Genomic DNA, 17,172 nt, shown 5'->3' on the forward strand with positions numbered 1-17,172 from the left:
TAAACGCCAAGTTGATCTTTTATACATCTATGTCTGCTGTGAACTGTGTCCTAACACACCATCCCCCGGGAAGATCCCTACAATTGGTGCTGCGGAGCGGGCAAAAACGGTTGCTAGGGGCAACGGTGTGTATCAACTTGGCTACAGCTGCTTATGTCCTGGGTGAAGACTGCTACTTCACTCCAAAAACAGACAAGCGCCATGGAGGAGATGTGGAAGCAGTTTATGCAAGTGAATTTGCAACAGCAGCAGGCTCAGACAGCGGCTAACCTGCGCCATGAACAAGCAATGGCTCAACAACAGAAACTCATCGAGCTCCTGATAGCTAAGCAAGAGGCGTCTGCAGAGGCTAATCCACAGCCAGCGGTGGCAGCCGCTCCAGAGACTTTTTATGTGAGACGGGCTGTGCAGCGAGCGCTGCAAAAGATGACTGCTGAGGACGATGTTGAGGCCTACCTAACTGTCTTTGAGCGTGTGGCTGAGCGAGAGAAGCTACCAGCTGCTGAGTGGGCAGAGGTCATTGCGCCCTATTTAACAGGTGAACCTCAAAAGGCCTACTATGACCTCAGTGAGCAGGAGGTCAAGGACTATACTCGGCTAAAAGCAGAGATACTTGCCCGACTAGGAGTTACCGCTGCTGTCCGTGCCCGGAGGGTACGCAACTGGAACTACAGTCTGGACAAATCTGCGAGGTCCCAGATGTATGACCTGATCCATTTGGCAAGAAAGTGGTTGGAGCCAGACACCTCTACTCCTGCACAGATCCTAGAGAGGGTCGTGATGGATCGCTACCTCCGAGCACTGCCTGCTGACCTGCAACGCTGGGTGGGACAAGGTGATCCTAAGAATGCAGACGAACTTGTCAACCTTGTGGAGAGGTTCCAAGCGACTGAGGACTACCTCCGTGATGTTCCTGCAGCTTCTTCACCTCCCCGGAGTGCCAGGTCTGTGCCGTCACCTGGTAAGAGACTTCCATCGATTGGGGGAGTGTGGAGGGGTGCTGATCGAGGGAAAAGGGCTCAAGAGGTATCTCAGGGGCAAAAGACTGGCGATGGTCCCGGGTGGCCAAGTGGCCCTAAAAAGGACTCCCTGCCAGGGAGACCAGGCCCTATCAAGTGCTGGAGATGCCATGAGGTGGGACACGTGTCTGCCCATTGCCCCCTTACCTCTGAGCCAATGGAGTGTGACGCTAGCCGGCGTCAGTCGCTATTTGCGGAACCATCTTGTGTTGCAGTTCCTGGACTAGAGACTGAACCGCAAGTCTGCAACATTACCATTAATGACTTCCCTGTTAAGGCGTTGCTGGACTCAGGAAGCCTTGTAACCTTGGTGCATGCCAGCCTGGTGGCTGGGGACTTTGGGTCAAAAAAACACATGAGTGTGGTTTGCATACATGGTGATACAAAAGTTTACCCTATAGTGCTGGCTAAAGTCGGGACTGAACTAGGCTCCGTACAGTATGAAGTGGGTGTGGTTAAAAACCTCATGCATAATGTAATATTGGGACGAGATTTTCCGTTGTTCTGGGCTTTATGGGGAAAAAGAAAAACCCCCGAAAGGAGTGAGAATACCCCTAAGGTTGTTGCATTACCCACTGTAAATGATAAAACTGTGCAGGATGAAAGTGATGCTTTTCCTTTACAGGTCCTGGCTGGAGAGGAGGAGGAAGCTCCTCCCACTGAGCAAAATATACCAGACTTAGAGGTGTCTAGGGTTAATTTTGGGACTGCACAGTTGCAGGACCCCACTCTTAAAAATGCGAGAGAGCAGGTTACTGTTTTGAATGGGGTACCTCAGGAACCAGATGCTGAGAATAAATTTCCACATTTTTCCGTGACTAATGATTTCTTCTATAGAGTCACTAAAATTAATGATGAAATTGTGGAACAGCTTCTGGTCCCTAAGCCGTACCGGCGTCAGGTGCTTGACATGGCACATAACCATGTTCTTGGGGGACACTTGGGGACTGAAAAAACGCGGGAGAGAGTCCTCCAGAGGTTTTATTGGCCTGCAATTTATGATGACATTAAAAAATACTGCGAGTCATGCCCCACATGTCAGCTTAGCGCCCCAGTGTCACATTTTCGTAGTCCTTTGGTGTCGCTCCCCATTATAGAGGTGCCTTTTGAGCGTATTGCCATGGATTTAGTGGGTCCCATTGTAAAATCGGCTAGAGGACACCAGTACATTTTGGTTGTCTTAGACTATGCGACCCGCTATCCTGAGGCTGTGCCCTTAAGAAACACTGCATCTAAAACAATTGCCCGGGAGCTGTTTTATATGTTCTCTAGGACTGGGATCCCCAAAGAAATCCTGACTGACCAAGGTACGCCCTTTATGTCTAAGGTGATGAAGGAGCTATGTAAGCTATTTAAAATCACACCTATACGCACCTCTGTATATCACCCCCAGACAGACGGATTGGTGGAGAGGTTTAATAAAACCCTCAAACATATGTTGAAGAAAGTGGTAGAAAAAGATGGTCGTGATTGGGATCACTTGTTACCTTACCTGATGTTTGCTGTGAGGGAAGTTCCCCAAGCGTCCACAGGGTTCTCTCCCTTTGAGTTGGTCTATGGTCGTCACCCTAGGGGTCTATTAGATATTGCAAAGGAGACATGGGAGAGTGAGTCCACCCCATACAAAAGTGTTATCGAGCATGTAGCACAAATGCAGGACCGTATAGCCACTGTAATGCCCCTAGTAAGGGAACACCTCCAGAGGGCGCAAGAGAGCCAAAGTAGAATTTACAACCGTTCTGCGAGAATCAGGACATTTAACCCAGGTGACAGGGTTCTCATACTAGTTCCCACTATAGAGAGTAAATTCCTAGCGAAGTGGCAAGGTCCCTATGAAATTGTTGAAAAGGTCAGTGAGGTAAACTATAAGGTGCACCAACCAGGTAGAAGGAAGCCTTTCCAAGTTTATCACATAAACTTGATCAAATCCTGGAAAGACAGGGAATCCTTGGTGGCAACAAATCCTGGTAATAATTTGTCACAACCAATCCCTTCGGTCAAGGTTGGTGATACCCTATCAGGGTCACAGAAACAGGAGGCTAAGGAGTTTTTGCAGAAAAACAAAGACAAGTTTTCTGACCTTCCAGGGCGTACACACCTCATCCGTCATCACATTGAAACTGGGCCTAGAAGCAGAGTAAACCTCAAGCCCTATAGGATACCAGAAGCACGCAGAGAGGCAGTGTCTGCTGAGGTGAAACGTATGCTTGACCTAGGAGTGATTGAAGTTTCACAGAGTGAATGGTCCAGTCCGATTGTGCTAATCCCAAAGCCCAATGGAACTTGGAGGTTCTGTAACGATTTCAGAAGGTTGAATGAGATCTCCAAGTTCGATGCTTATCCTATGCCCAGGGTAGATGAGCTGATTGAAAAGATGGGTAATGCCAGGTACATAACCACCCTCGATCTCACAAAGGGCTACTGGCAGATTCCTCTTACTGATGAGGCTAAAGAGAAAACTGCATTCTCCACCCCTGAGGGGTTGTTCCAGTATGTAGTGATGCCATTCGGGTTACATGGAGCACCTGCGACTTTTCAGAGGTTGATGGACTTGATTCTGCGACCACATCGTGATTATTCAGCTGCCTACCTCGATGATGTGGTCATTTTTAGTCCCGATTGGGAAAGTCACCTCTGTAAGGTACAGGTTGTGTTGAATGCCATAAGTGATGCAGGGTTGACCATAAATGCCGAGAAGTGTGCACTAGCCCTAGAAGAGGCCAAGTACCTGGGTTACATTATTGGGAGGGGTTTGATTAAGCCACAGTTAAATAAAATTGAGGCAATACAGAATTGGCCTAGACCCCTGTCAAAGAAACAGGTCAGAGCTTTCCTGGGTATTACGGGCTATTACCGTAGGTTTGTGCCGAACTTTGCCTCAATTGCAGCCCCGCTAACTGACTTGACAAAGGGCGGAAAGTCAGCAATGGTGACGTGGACTCCAGAGGCCGAGAAGGCTTTCCAAAGCCTTAAGTCTTCTCTGTGCCAACAACCTGTGCTAGTTACCCCCGATTTCAGGCGAGAATTTCTGGTCCAGACAGATGCCTCTAACACAGGGTTAGGTGCAGTTCTCTCACAGGTGGTGAATGGTGAGGAGCATCCGGTGATGTACTTGAGTAGGAAGTTAACCCCGGCCGAGAAGAATTATGCTATTGTGGAGCGTGAATGTCTGGCAGTGAAGTGGGCCCTAGAATCCCTGAAGTATTACTTGCTAGGCAGGAAATTCAAGTTAGTGACAGACCATGCCCCCCTAACATGGATGAAACTAAACAAGGAGAAAAATGCAAGGGTGACTAGATGGTTTCTGTCCCTACAAAATTTCAATTTCACTGTGGAACACAGACCAGGGAAATTACAGGCGAATGCTGATGCACTGTCAAGGGTACATTGTCTGTGGGGACAAAATGCTCAGCCCTCCGGTCTGAAAAAGAGGGGGGGGATATGTAGACATCTCACTGGAGAAGTGCTCGAGGGGGTGTACATCTCACCTAGGTTGCTACGTAGTGTGAGATGGTAAGTCCAGGATTGATCTGTTGCTCAGCAGTATTATGCTGCTGAGTTGTTGTTTAATCTTGCCGGGCCTGGATTTACATGGAGTGGCAGGTAGGTTTGGTAGTGGGACTTGCCACTCCCTCCCCTCGATCCAGTTCGGGTTTTGGATCAGGTGAGCTCTGCTCCTAATCAGCCTGTGAAGGTAAAAGCTTTCCAAAGCTTGCAGGTCTGGGCTATCAGCCAGGAAACAGCCTATGTGGGTTTGGAGGAGCCCTGCATCTTCCTGTCTATGCGGCCGCTGTGTTTACGAGTGTTAGATAGGTGAGACAACCTGTTAGTAAGCGCCCAGACGGGTAGGTCTTTTGTTTGAACTTTTAAAAGCACGGTGTTGCTGTATTTATGTTTGCTGGACTGTTTATGCTAAAAATAAACGCCAAGTTGATCTTTTATACATCTACGTCTGCTGTGAACTGTGTCCTAACACACCATCCCCCGGGAAGATCCCTACAGTGTGTGTATAAGTTGTTTCCTAAGACATAGAGGTCACCGGGGGTGGGGTGCAGGGTTGTTACTATTTGACTCTATGGAAATAGATAACATACAGTTGTTAATGTAATAATTATAATTCTTTATCTGTATAGATCATATTCTGCAGCATGGGGTACAGCAATACAGTGTCATATGTTTTCTGTACTTGTGTGCATACATTGTATACAATCTACAATCATAAATGCAGTCTACATTACATCTTATCGCTGGTCATTTCCTTGCGTGTAAACCCAGCCTCAGGTAGCTACCGGTAGTATCATGGGGCAGATGCAAGTGTACACAGGTGTCTATGTCACACTGACAGTATAGCCTAACACAGTATGAAATCACAGATTCGTAAATATCACATAACATTAGAATATTTATAGCGCCAGTAAAGAAGGCACAAGTTTTTATTTTGAAAGTGTCAATATGAACTGCAATAAAAACGCAATTGCCATGAAATTCCAGTCGACTCTTTGGCAGTGGAAGTGCAAGCAGTCACATTGGAAAGTATGCAGACAGTCTCTTACTCCTCTCAAGAACACAAAATTATTGACGGCACAAAATAGGCTGAAATAGTAAGGCATGAAATATCTCGCCTTGCCCTGTAGTTATCTATGGGTAAATATAAAGCGGCACACCTACTAGGCGAGAACGTGTTACTGGAGCTTAGAAGTTATTAAAATCAGCATCGGGGACTTTCAGGACACATTTGTAGTAGGGATAAGAAAGTGTTGTAATCTAGAAGGTAAATTTATCACCTTGAAAGGCATATAAAAAGCACTGGCACGAGTGGACATGGTAAATATGCAACATGATATTTATAATATATTTTATAAATGTAATAAAATGACATAAAAATACAGGCTATTTAGCATAAATGTGCATAACATAAAAGTCATCACATAAATTTTATCCCACCAAAACATTGATCACAAACTCACACTTGATGTTATCACCTTGGTTTGTCTTAAGTACCTCATCTTCTCAAGGGAATACACACAGGAAGCCTATTATACAGTCATTATCACTTATAAGTTAATACACCTTGAGGCCTGTCTGTTTACTATGGAAAAATATTCATCAAATTTTGTAATCCGTGTATATTATCGAGACACTTTGCTTCACTTTTTCTGATTTTGAGTTACATTAGAGGGTGTTTCTTCTACAATACAATACTGTAATCACGTTTCCAGTGTAGTGTGGGAGTTGTGATACGAGCCATGTATTCAGATTCCCAAAGATGAAGTGAATATACATTTTTAGCTTTATAAACATTGCTTTTGCAAAGAGCCATATTACTGCTGTGTGATTCCCTAAAAACAATTATATCCCAAAAGATATACCATATCTGTATTCCAGCGACCTGTCATTGTGGAGAAAAATTAGGAATAAAATAGACAGCTCACCTTGAAACCAGATAATGTGAATCACTTCCAATGTGAATCACTGCAAGGATAGGGGGACTAGTTTGGCAATGGCTTTGTAAATTCAATAGCAAGAAAGAGAATATCGTCCAGCACTTAATCGTAAATATTAAAACAAGATTCTTTATTTTATATTGTTAAAAACATCACACAAAAAATTGTGGACCAACACATTTCGAATTCTGGAAATACTAGTTCTTAGTCATGATCTAGACCAAGTATTTCCAAAGTTTGAAACGTGTTAGTCCACCTTTTTTTTAAAGATGGAATAGATAATCTGGTTTTAATATTTATGTATGAGTGCTGGAAGATCTTTTTTGCCATCGAATTTTGAAGAAAACCCCATTCTTTATCTTTATGGCTGAGGGTTTGGCCATGGCAGCTGGTGCACAAGATTGGTACTTTTCCTGCTGGCTGGAATTACAGAGCTCCTACCATTTACACAATGGGGCACATTTACTTACCTGGTCCCTGCGCGATCCCCAATCCGGAATGTCCGACAAGGATAGTCTGCCCGGATTCACTACCAGCGTGTGCCCAATATCCTGCGTGTGTCATTTCCCCCATCAGGTCCACCGGAGTTCATCTTCTTCTTCCCGGTGCATGCAAGTGCTTGACTTGCGACACAATTTTAAATGTTAAATCCCACGCTTTGTCCAAATCCGTTGGATCGTCCGTCGGCCCATCCCCCGATTTGTGTCGCATGAAAGCTGGCGCGATTACGACAATTGCGCCTGCAGGACCTCAGTTATAACCCCCCCCCCCCCCAATGTTTTTTTTTTCTATCTGTGAAATATGGTATAGAAAGAAGAACATGGGAGTTATAGTCCCCTTTCAGCAATCTTTGGCTGCATTCAGACGGCCGTTATGGGAGCCGTGTCGTGAGCACACGGTGTAAAAAGGGCACTAGGAGCTGCTTAAAGGAGTTCCCTGGTCTTATAATCTTGTAATGGTCTCGTCCACAGACAAATTGAGCTGAAAAGTCTAGTGGCATTCAGCTGTGATTTCTGAATGTCTCACCCAGCTTTCTATGTTTGCATTATAAATGTGAAAAGCCGCCCCAAAACCTGCAGTAGTGTTTGACATTTGTAATATGTAACCCTAGTCCTTTTGGCATTGTGTTTTTTTCTGCTCTGTGTGGAGCACATCCACTACAATGCTCCTCCACATTTGTAGTGGGTTTGCCGCTAGCAAATCAGCCTCTGCAATTCTATTGCATTTCTGATTTTGCCTCACCGTAGTATTAAGTCTGCAAATGCCTCTGTGGAAGTTACCATTGTAAAGTAATTCGATGTTCTAACAATGTCATATTTATATTTTAAAATATATATTTTAATTATTGCCTGAAAACTCCAAAATGTGCATGTTCTATTTTAAAGGAAATCCACCATTTGATTTCATACATTGTGAACCTTGAGAAAGCTGTAGCTACACTGTTGTAGAAACATATCTTTTGCTGCAACAATTATTTAATTATGATAAAGAGGCACTGTCGCTTCTGTGCTGTGCCTCTGCGCTTCTCCGCATTGTGTTGTGTCTGACAGGCAGAAGTAATCAATCGCAGCACCAACCCCCAGCTGCTGTGTTTGAGCGATCCAGCTCAGGTTGATTAGTCCTGTCTGGACAGTTCAGGAAGCTCCGTGTAATGTGGCAGGCTTAATGCAATCCAGCTTTCCCAAGATCCTGAATATTGTAATTGTTTTTCCAGCAGCAAAACCACTTGGTTCAATGATTAAACAAGATATGCTTCTGCATATGTGTAGCTACAGCAGTCTCAAGGTATGTTTGGTTCATAATGCATGAAATCAAATGGTAGATTTTTTTTAAAGAAAAAACAGGTTGGCATTTACATAGAGAAGCGGTGCTTTTCTCCATTTTTATTGTTTTATTAAAAAAAAAAATATATAGAAAAAAAATCAAGACAAACACATCATCAAACACATCATTCACATCATTCCCACACTGATGGGAGAAAACACATCCAAAACTGATATATGACACATTAGCAATATGTTAATTTATGCCGTAGATTTTAAAGTTTTACATGTTTTCTGGGTCAGATTTTTAGCAGATTACGGTACTTATTGCTTATTTGCCATCAACTAGCGATCAGTAACATGGTAAATGCAATTTATTAAAATACACTGTAGCCTAAATATATGTCAGGTAGTAGCTGTTGTACATTTAAGTCAGGCCCATATTTGGGTGCTGGAACCTCTTCCGGCTTGTCATGTGCTCTAGTGGGGGAATTATTAACACTGCCACATTAAATCCCCCCCTAAGGGTTTATGAATGAGGAAAAAAGAAAAGAAGATTCCACCTTATATGACCAAAAAGTGAAAATGGAAAGCCAAGTGTAAAAAATTAAAACACACTTACTGATCCAAGGTTTAGTTTAGCTCTGTTAATCAAATGCCCTTGAGAAATTTGTCATCAGCAAGTGTGACCTTCTCTATAAAAGGACATTTTAGAACACTACTGAATGCTCCTGACCAGTAAACTACCAACACAATGACAACGAGGAACAAGAGCACCCATGATCTTTAATAAGTCATTGTTGTTGTCAATCAATTTCGACTTAAGGATAATAAGGTATATTCTGCTAAGAGTTTGTATGTTCTCTACGTGTTTGCATAGGTTTCCACTGGGTCCTCTGGTTTCCTCCCACACTCCAAAAACATACTAGTAGGTTGATTAGATTGTGAACCCCATTGGGGACAGGGACTGATGTGGCAAGCTCTGTGCAGCTCTGCCTAATCTGTGTGCGCTATATGAATAAAGAATTATGATTATTCTTAAATATTTTGCAATTAGAAACATTTTTCAGTTGAAAAGATAGTTGAAAATCTTCCCAAGAATAAACATACTAGAAAATACATCCACATTCTCTTTTAGACTATGCAATGTAATTGCCCAAGAGCTACATATAACATGTCAAATATTCAAGTTGATAAATATACACAGACATGAAATGTGGGTTTTTTACAAAGAAATGAAGTATGGGTTGTTTCCAAGAAAGAACAATAATGCAAAGTACCACATTTGAGGGTGCTTTTTTATGATGTCCTGATGTTTAAAACAATTTGTTCTCGTTGGGTTCAACCAACAATGGGGGAATTAACTGGCAGACAAGGCATGTATGAAGCCCTATTTCTGTCAGTATTGATGGTCCTCTGCCCCGCACTCTACTTTAGGTGTGATGGGGGGGGGCACGAAAAAACTACAGAGACTATAGCTGAAAAGTCTGCCAGGTCACACGTGGACTAAACTGGCCTGACCTGGCAGCCTGCGTTTAAGGATCTACAAATATGCCGGGGCCTCTGGGGATGAAATCACAAGTCCTGATAAATTACCCCTTATATCATTATGAGTGTTTGTCTAGATTTAGGCTTTAAAGAGAGTTACTGTGACAGCTATATCCAGGGCAGTAACTAGGGAATGGCCCATCCACCACATTAGAATGTGAAAAGATCAAATGCACATCATGGCATGTCTGTGACCTAAGGGTACCCGTACACAGTGCATACTGGCATCAGTTTACATGATGCCAGGCCGTACCTGACTTTTAAACAACAGCAATTACATAAGCAGCCTGACAACTAGAAGTAATTCACATCCCTTTATCTAAAAAGGAAAGCAGAGTATGGGGCAAATTTACCTGGTCCAGTCGCGATCCCCGATTCGGACGGTCCAACGAGGTCCGCCGGAGTTCACCTTCTTCTTCCTGGTGCTTGTAAGTGTGTGTCTTGCGACACAATTCTAAATCTTGTGCGAATCTGTCGGGTTGTCCGACGGCCATTCCCCACGATTTCTGACGCGTGCAAGCTGGTGCCGATGCGCCAAAATCCGATCGCGTGTGCCGAAAACCCGGGGCTATTCTGTGCAAGACGGAAATTGTCGGGAAACCTGACGAAAATGCGCTACGTGGACCCTTAGTAAATGAGCCCCTATGTGTTAAGGGGTATCTACATCGTTGTCTTCTATCCTACCCTAACATATATTTCTACCAGAGGAAGAGAATGGAAGACGAAGTGCTGCACACAGTAATGCTGTTCATCCTTCACCTATCACCATCCCACATTATACCCTGGGCCCTGTACAGTGGTAGCTACACCCATGGCCAATTCAGAATAAAAGCTGAAAGTCATACTAAATGCCCCATAATCTACAGGTGTTCGTGGACTGTAAGGCCTTATAAATGCATATTACACAGGGATATGCAAATTCCACAGGTCATTTATGATAATCCAATTACTTTAATTTCGTAGCGCTACCAGTAGAAACCTCGTTCTTTACAGATTACACCATCACACCAGTTGTTACTTGCAGCCACTTCTGCCAGGTTTTGCTTATTGGCACACATGAGAAGCAAGTTATTACATAAGGGCTGAGAGCAGTTATCACAGGTAAATGTTCCAGCGTCTTTATCATAGTTGTCATCTGCATTTGGATCATGTGATTCCTGTGGTACAATTTGTTATAAAGTGCACCAGTGAGTCACTGGTTTTACAGTACACCTTCCATGTGAATAACCGGTGAGTGTTCACTGCAGTTCCCTAATCTGAGTACAGGTAGTGGAGTAACCTGCCTAGCCAGATATAGCACTAGGCTGGAGGGCTGCACACAGGGGCACAACTTGAGGGGTTGCAAAGTCACAACCGGGAATAAGAGGCTTAGGGGGGCGCATAAGGTGTAACTTTCCCATATGAGAAGACTAGTACCATAACTAAACCATATATTATAGATTTTCAGAAATGGTTGAACAACCTTATTCATAAAGGAAGATCCAGTGGTGTTTTGATTGTGTCAGAGAGGTGTAACATAAGGGTGCAAGACCTCACTGTAATATCTGTTACCTACCATGATCTGTGTACTACAGGTGTCTTTTAAGTGTTAAAGGGAACCTGTCAGCAGAAATTGACCTAATAAACCACTACCAGTATGTTGTTAAGCAGCTAAACTCCATCCAGATCATGTTTCTTTCATGATCCAATATTGTGGCATCATCCATAAAATCAATTTTAAAATGAGAGGTAAATTGGTTGATTGAAGTCAAGAGATTTTAACACTGAAGTCAAGCTCTCTCTGCCTCAGAAAGCCCCTTCACTGTAAATGATGGTCCTGCATCCAGAAACATCACCAACCAGATCTCCTGAAGTCTGATGTATGATGTCAGTCACAGAGGAGGCGGCATTCAGAGCTGTGCACCTTGACTTTAGTGTTTAAAATCTCTGCCTCCTTGATTTTATACAACCAATTTACATCTCACTTCAAAGTTGATTTTCTGGATGATGCACCACCAAGGTCCATGAAACAAACAAACAAACAAAATCTAGGTGTCACGGTGCTTGACAATATACTGGTAGTGGTTTAATAGGCCAATTGCTGATGATAGGTTCCCTTTAAGTACATTGGAGTCCTTAGGCACCAGGAACTGATGCTTAGCTGTTAATGCAGGGAGAAGCTGCTGAGTTTACTTACATGCAGTTTACATGATTCCTATCCTCTGCCTTATTGAAAGGGACTAAAGTAGTATAATTCACTTTAGTTTTTACTTTCTTTAGTGTCCCTCAGGCGGGGGATATCCTCAATACAGTGTTCCTTGCTTATCATATCTCATGGATAAACACTAACTTGCATTCTAGTCCAAAACATTTTTTTTCCTCTGCTCCTCCACTTCATCCTTAAATAAATACTTAGAACATATGAACTGAAATGAACTCATTTTTGTTGTGGACCTGAGATAAAAATGGCCTTTCAGCTTTTTTACAGCAATATTTGGCACAATTGCTTTTGTGACTGTGCCAAGTACAGAAGCTCAGCCCATTCAATTAAACTGTGCTAAACTGCAATACGACTGCTGTATGGATACATAAGATGCTGTACAGTCATGGCCATAAGTTTTGAGAATGATACAAATGTTAATTTTTACAAAGTCTACTGCATCAGTTTTTTTTTCCCCCTGAACTTTTTCCCCAAAAACACATTTCGGCTAGTGCCAAATTTCGGCTGGTGGCTGGTGCCACATTTCGGTGGGTGCGGCTTTGTCTGCGTTTGCGTTTTCAAACGCAGACAAAGCGTTACGTGTGGCACCAGCCTTCAACTTCATTGCAGGCCTGCCTTTAGAGGAGCAGCTAACATTGTTTCAGTGATTGCTACAGTAACACAGGTGCGGGTGTTGATGAGGACAGGGCTGGAAATCAATCTGTCATGATAAAGTAAAAATCACACCACTGGTCAATTTAAAAGGAGGCTGGTGCTTGGCAACATTGTTTCTCTTCTGTTAACCATGGTTATCTCTACAGAAACATGTGCAGTCATCATTGCACTGCACAAAACTGGCCTAACAGGGAAGAGTATCGCAGCTAGAAAGATTGCACCTTAGTCAACAATCTATCGCATCATCAAGGAATTCAAGGAGAGAGGTTCCATTGTTGCTAAAAAGGCTCCAGGGCACCGAAGAAGGACCAGCAAGCGCCAGGACCATCTCTTAAAAATGTTTCAGCTTCGGGATCGGGCTACCAGCAGTGCAGAGCTTGCTCAGGAATGGCAGTAGGCAGGTGTGAGTGCATCTGCACGCACTGTGAGGTGGAGACTCTTGGAGCAAGGCCTGGTGTCAAGAAGGGCAGCAAAGAAGCCACTTCTCTCCAGAACCATCATCAGGGACAGACTGATATTCTGCAAAAGGTACAGGGAGTGGACTGGGGACTGGGGTAAAGTCATTTTCTTTGATGAATCCCCTTTCCGATTGTTTGGAATATCTGGAAAACAGCTTTTTCGGAGAAGACAAGGTGAGCGATACCACCAGTCTTGTCTCATGCCACCTGTAAAGCATCCTGCAACCATCCATGTGTGGGGTTGCTTCTCAGCCAAGGGAATCGGCTCTCTCACAGTCTTGCGTAAAAACACTTTCATGAATAAAGAATGATACCAGAATGTCCTCCAAGAGCAACTTCTCCCAATCATCCAAGAGCAGTTTGGTGCTTTTCCAGCATGATGAAGCACCTTGCCATAAAGCAAAGGTGATAACTAAATGGCTCAGGGAACAAAACATAGCGATTTTGGGTCTATGGCCTGGAAACTCCCCAGATCTTAATCCCATTGAGAACTGGTGGTCAATCATCAAGAGACGGGTGGACAAACAAAAAACCAACAAATTGTGACAAAATGCAAGCAGTGATTGTGAATGGACTGCTATCATACAGGATTTGGTCCAGAAGTTGATTGAGAGCTGCCAGGGAGAATTGCAGAGGTCCTGAAGAAGAAGGGTCAACACTGCAAATATTGACTTGCTGCATTAACTCCTTCTAACTGTCAATAAAAGCTTTTGTTACTCATAATATGATTGCACTTGTATTTCTGTATGTGATAAAAACATCTGACAAACACACATACAAACCACAGGGCAACAGATCATGTGAAAACTTATGGCCATGACTGTAGTATGATAAGACAATCTGTAATATGTAGGAGGATTTTATAGGAGAATGATGATAGGTAGATTGATGATAAAATAGAAAGATGATATAGATTATTAGATGTTAGATTTATAAATGCATAAATATAAAGTAAATTATATATAGATAGCTAGATAGATGGATAGATAGATAATAAAGAAAGATAAATGGTTAGAAAAACTGTTATAACAATATAAAATAGACAAATTATAGGAGATAAATAACCAGACAAATAGATGATAGATATTTAGACAGGAGATGGATGATAACCATCTTCACATACATCCTCTGCCCACAAAAGTCCACATGCAGGGGACCCCTTTAGGACAGGCGGCTCTTGGCAAATGCCCAGTTTTCCGCACCCTACTGGCCTTGTCTGTGGTGAGGGTTTTACCAATCATAAATGTAAGTGATCTGTATAAATTCCACCAAAACCCTTCAAGCTTATTGCAAACCTTCTAACTCCATTCTGCCTTATATTCTCTGTCATTTAGCTTTGACCTTAAAGGGAGTCTACCACCTCCCCAAGCATTATAATCTTCTAGCAGCATATTGTAGAGAAATTCCCTGTGATTTCAAATACACATTTACTGTATATACTCGAGTATAAGCCGACCGGAGTATAAGCCGAGACCCCTAATTTCAACACAAAAAACTGGGAAAACCTATTGACTCGAGTATAAGCCGAGGGTGGGAAATGCAGTGGTTACAGCCTCCCAGTATATAGTCTGCCAGCCCCTGTAGAATACAGCCTGCCCAACCCCTGTAGCATACAGCCTGCCCAGCCCCTGTAGTAGGAAAAAAAATAACACTGTACTCATCTTTCCGACGTCCCCCATAGGTCCTCTTCTGTCTCAGACTGTCTCAGACAGAAGAGGACCTATGGGTGACATCAGAAAGATGAGTTTTGTCTTTATGTTTTTAGTTGACTCGAGTATAAGCCGAGTTAGGGTTTTTGAGCACAAATTTTGTGCTGAAAAACTAGGCTTATACTCGAGTATATAAGGTATATCTCTGTCCATTACATGATTTTTGAGAAATTCCATTTTATCTGTATGCCATTGAAGGCCGTGCCCTCAGCACCCAAAGAACCGCTATTCCCACCTGGACACTACGCTCTCCATCAAATACGGAGAAGATTTTTCTTGTAAAGGGAAGGGGCGACGTTGGAAAAAGAGGGGGAAGATTTTTAGGTGGGAATAGGAGTGCTTCGAGAGCTGAGGACATGACCTTGGTGCACCAACTGCCTCATTAGCATATGGATAGAAGTAGAAATATCTTGGAAATGGCATACGTTTATAGGAATAATGGTATTTTGGAAATCACACTGCATCTGTGTTGTCTACAACATGCTGTCAGCATAATATACACTTTGATGGAGGTGGAAGACTCACTTTAAGACCTAATAAGCAATCAGTTTTACTTAGCAACCAGTCTGTATTATTTAAGCCTCATCTTAAGAAGAACCTAAGAAATGTAATAACTTAAATTTTATTGTACTGAGATGAAGTAAAACCTCTTGGAGAAGCACTCCTCTATATGAGTCATGTACCAGAGTATTTGAGAGGTTGCAAATTAATCCTTATATTTACTAAACAAGACATTATAAGTACAGGCGGTCCCCTACTTAAGGACACTCGACTTACAGACAACCCATAGTTACAGACGGACCCCTCTGCCCACTGTGACCTCTGGTGAAGCTCTCTGGATGCTTTACTATAGTCCCAGACTCCAATGATCAGCTGTAAGGTGTCTGTAATGAAGCTTTATTGATAATTCTTGGTCCAATTACACCAAAAATTTTGAAACTCCTATTGTCACTGGGGCAAAAGAAAAAAAATTGTCTAGAACTTCCATTATAAAATATACAGTTTCGACTTACATACAAATTCAACTTAAGAACAAACCTCCAGAACCTATCTTGTATGTAACCCGGGGACTGCCTGTAATTGTAGATAAAGTTGATTCTAATGTCATTCCTAGTAGTGATTGATAATAAGCTGTGTGATATTTGTTAAACAGATATCTATCACCCGGTTGGGCTGATGATGATGCTGAACTTATTTTTGTTACAGGCTGAACATGCAAGTTTATATTTAGTTACTGAGCAATCACGTAAATCTTTATCCATGTACTGATTGTTGTCATGGATCCTGATTTACAGGAAAGGTTTTGCTGGATTTTTGCAGAGTTTGTTGAATATGAAGGTCCAGATTAGTTCACATTGGTTAGAGGCTATGTGAGGGGTAGTACCGTATATACTCGAGTATAAGCCGACCCGAGTATAAGCCGAGGGTGGGAAATGCATTGGTCACAGACCCCCCCGCCCCGTATGTATCCAGCTTGCCCCCAGTAGTATACAGCTTGCCCCCAGTAGTATCCAGCTTGCCCCCAGTAGTATACAGCCAGTCCCCAGTAGTATACAGCACTGCCCCCAGTAGTATACAGCACTGCCCCCAGTAGTATACAGCACTGCCCCCAGTAGTATACAGCACAGCCCAGCCTGCCCCCAGTAGTATACAGCTTGCCCCCAGTAGTATACAGCCTGCCCAGCATAAAAAAATAAATAAATAAACTTATATACTCACCCTCCAGTGGCCCCAATGTGCAGCGCTGCTCCCCCGATGTCCGTGCGGGTCCTCTTCTGGCTTCTGCGCCCGTCTTCTTTTTTCTCTAACTTCGTGCTGTTCTCTCCCGGCCGATTATGACGCACGAAGTTAGAGAAGACAGAAGACGGGCCCGGAAGCGAAGAAGAGGACCTGCGCAGACATCGGGGGAGCAGCGCTGCACGTCAGGGCCAGTGGAGGGTGAGTATATAAGTTTATTATTTTTTAAGTATATGTATGTGTGTATTGACTCGTGTACAAGCCGAGGGGACGTTTTTCAGCACATTTTTTGTGCTGAAAAACTCGGCTTATACACGAGTATATACGGTATTTTGTCAGGTAATATGTTTGCACCTATAATGGAAATCCACCAAATCCACCATCACAATTAATGAGGTCCATTAAGCACTGGTGCTACCTTTCATTTCTGGAGTATGGAACTTTTGTTATTTTTGATGTTCTACCCAGGGGGTGCAGCCACATTTGGACCCTGGAGCATAAGGGCAGTGATTTTCAACCTTTTTTGAGCCGCGGCACACTTTTTATACTTAGAAAATCCTGGGGCACACCACCAACCAAAATAGCACAAAATGACACTAAAACAGTCATATTATACATATAGTTAATGATATAGATTCTA

General features: G+C 43.1%; 1 protein-coding gene across 3 annotated transcripts in view; it reads left to right on the forward strand.

Moving 5' to 3' along the window:
* Window positions 1–17,172, forward strand: part of PLCD3 (phospholipase C delta 3) — an 85,395-nt gene that overhangs the window by 23,703 nt on the left and 44,520 nt on the right. The window contains exon 1 of one of the 3 annotated variants that reach the window (XM_072111207.1): window positions 5,822–5,843. The exons of the other annotated variants lie outside the window; for them this stretch is intronic. The gene's annotated coding sequence lies outside the window, so the exon portion shown is untranslated. Of the gene's footprint in view, window positions 1–5,821; window positions 5,844–17,172 lie in introns of those variants that run through there. 3 annotated transcript variants of the gene reach the window in all.

This window comes from Engystomops pustulosus, chromosome 6 (assembly GCF_040894005.1).
Source record: "Engystomops pustulosus chromosome 6, aEngPut4.maternal, whole genome shotgun sequence".
NCBI lineage: Eukaryota > Metazoa > Chordata > Amphibia > Anura > Leptodactylidae > Engystomops > Engystomops pustulosus.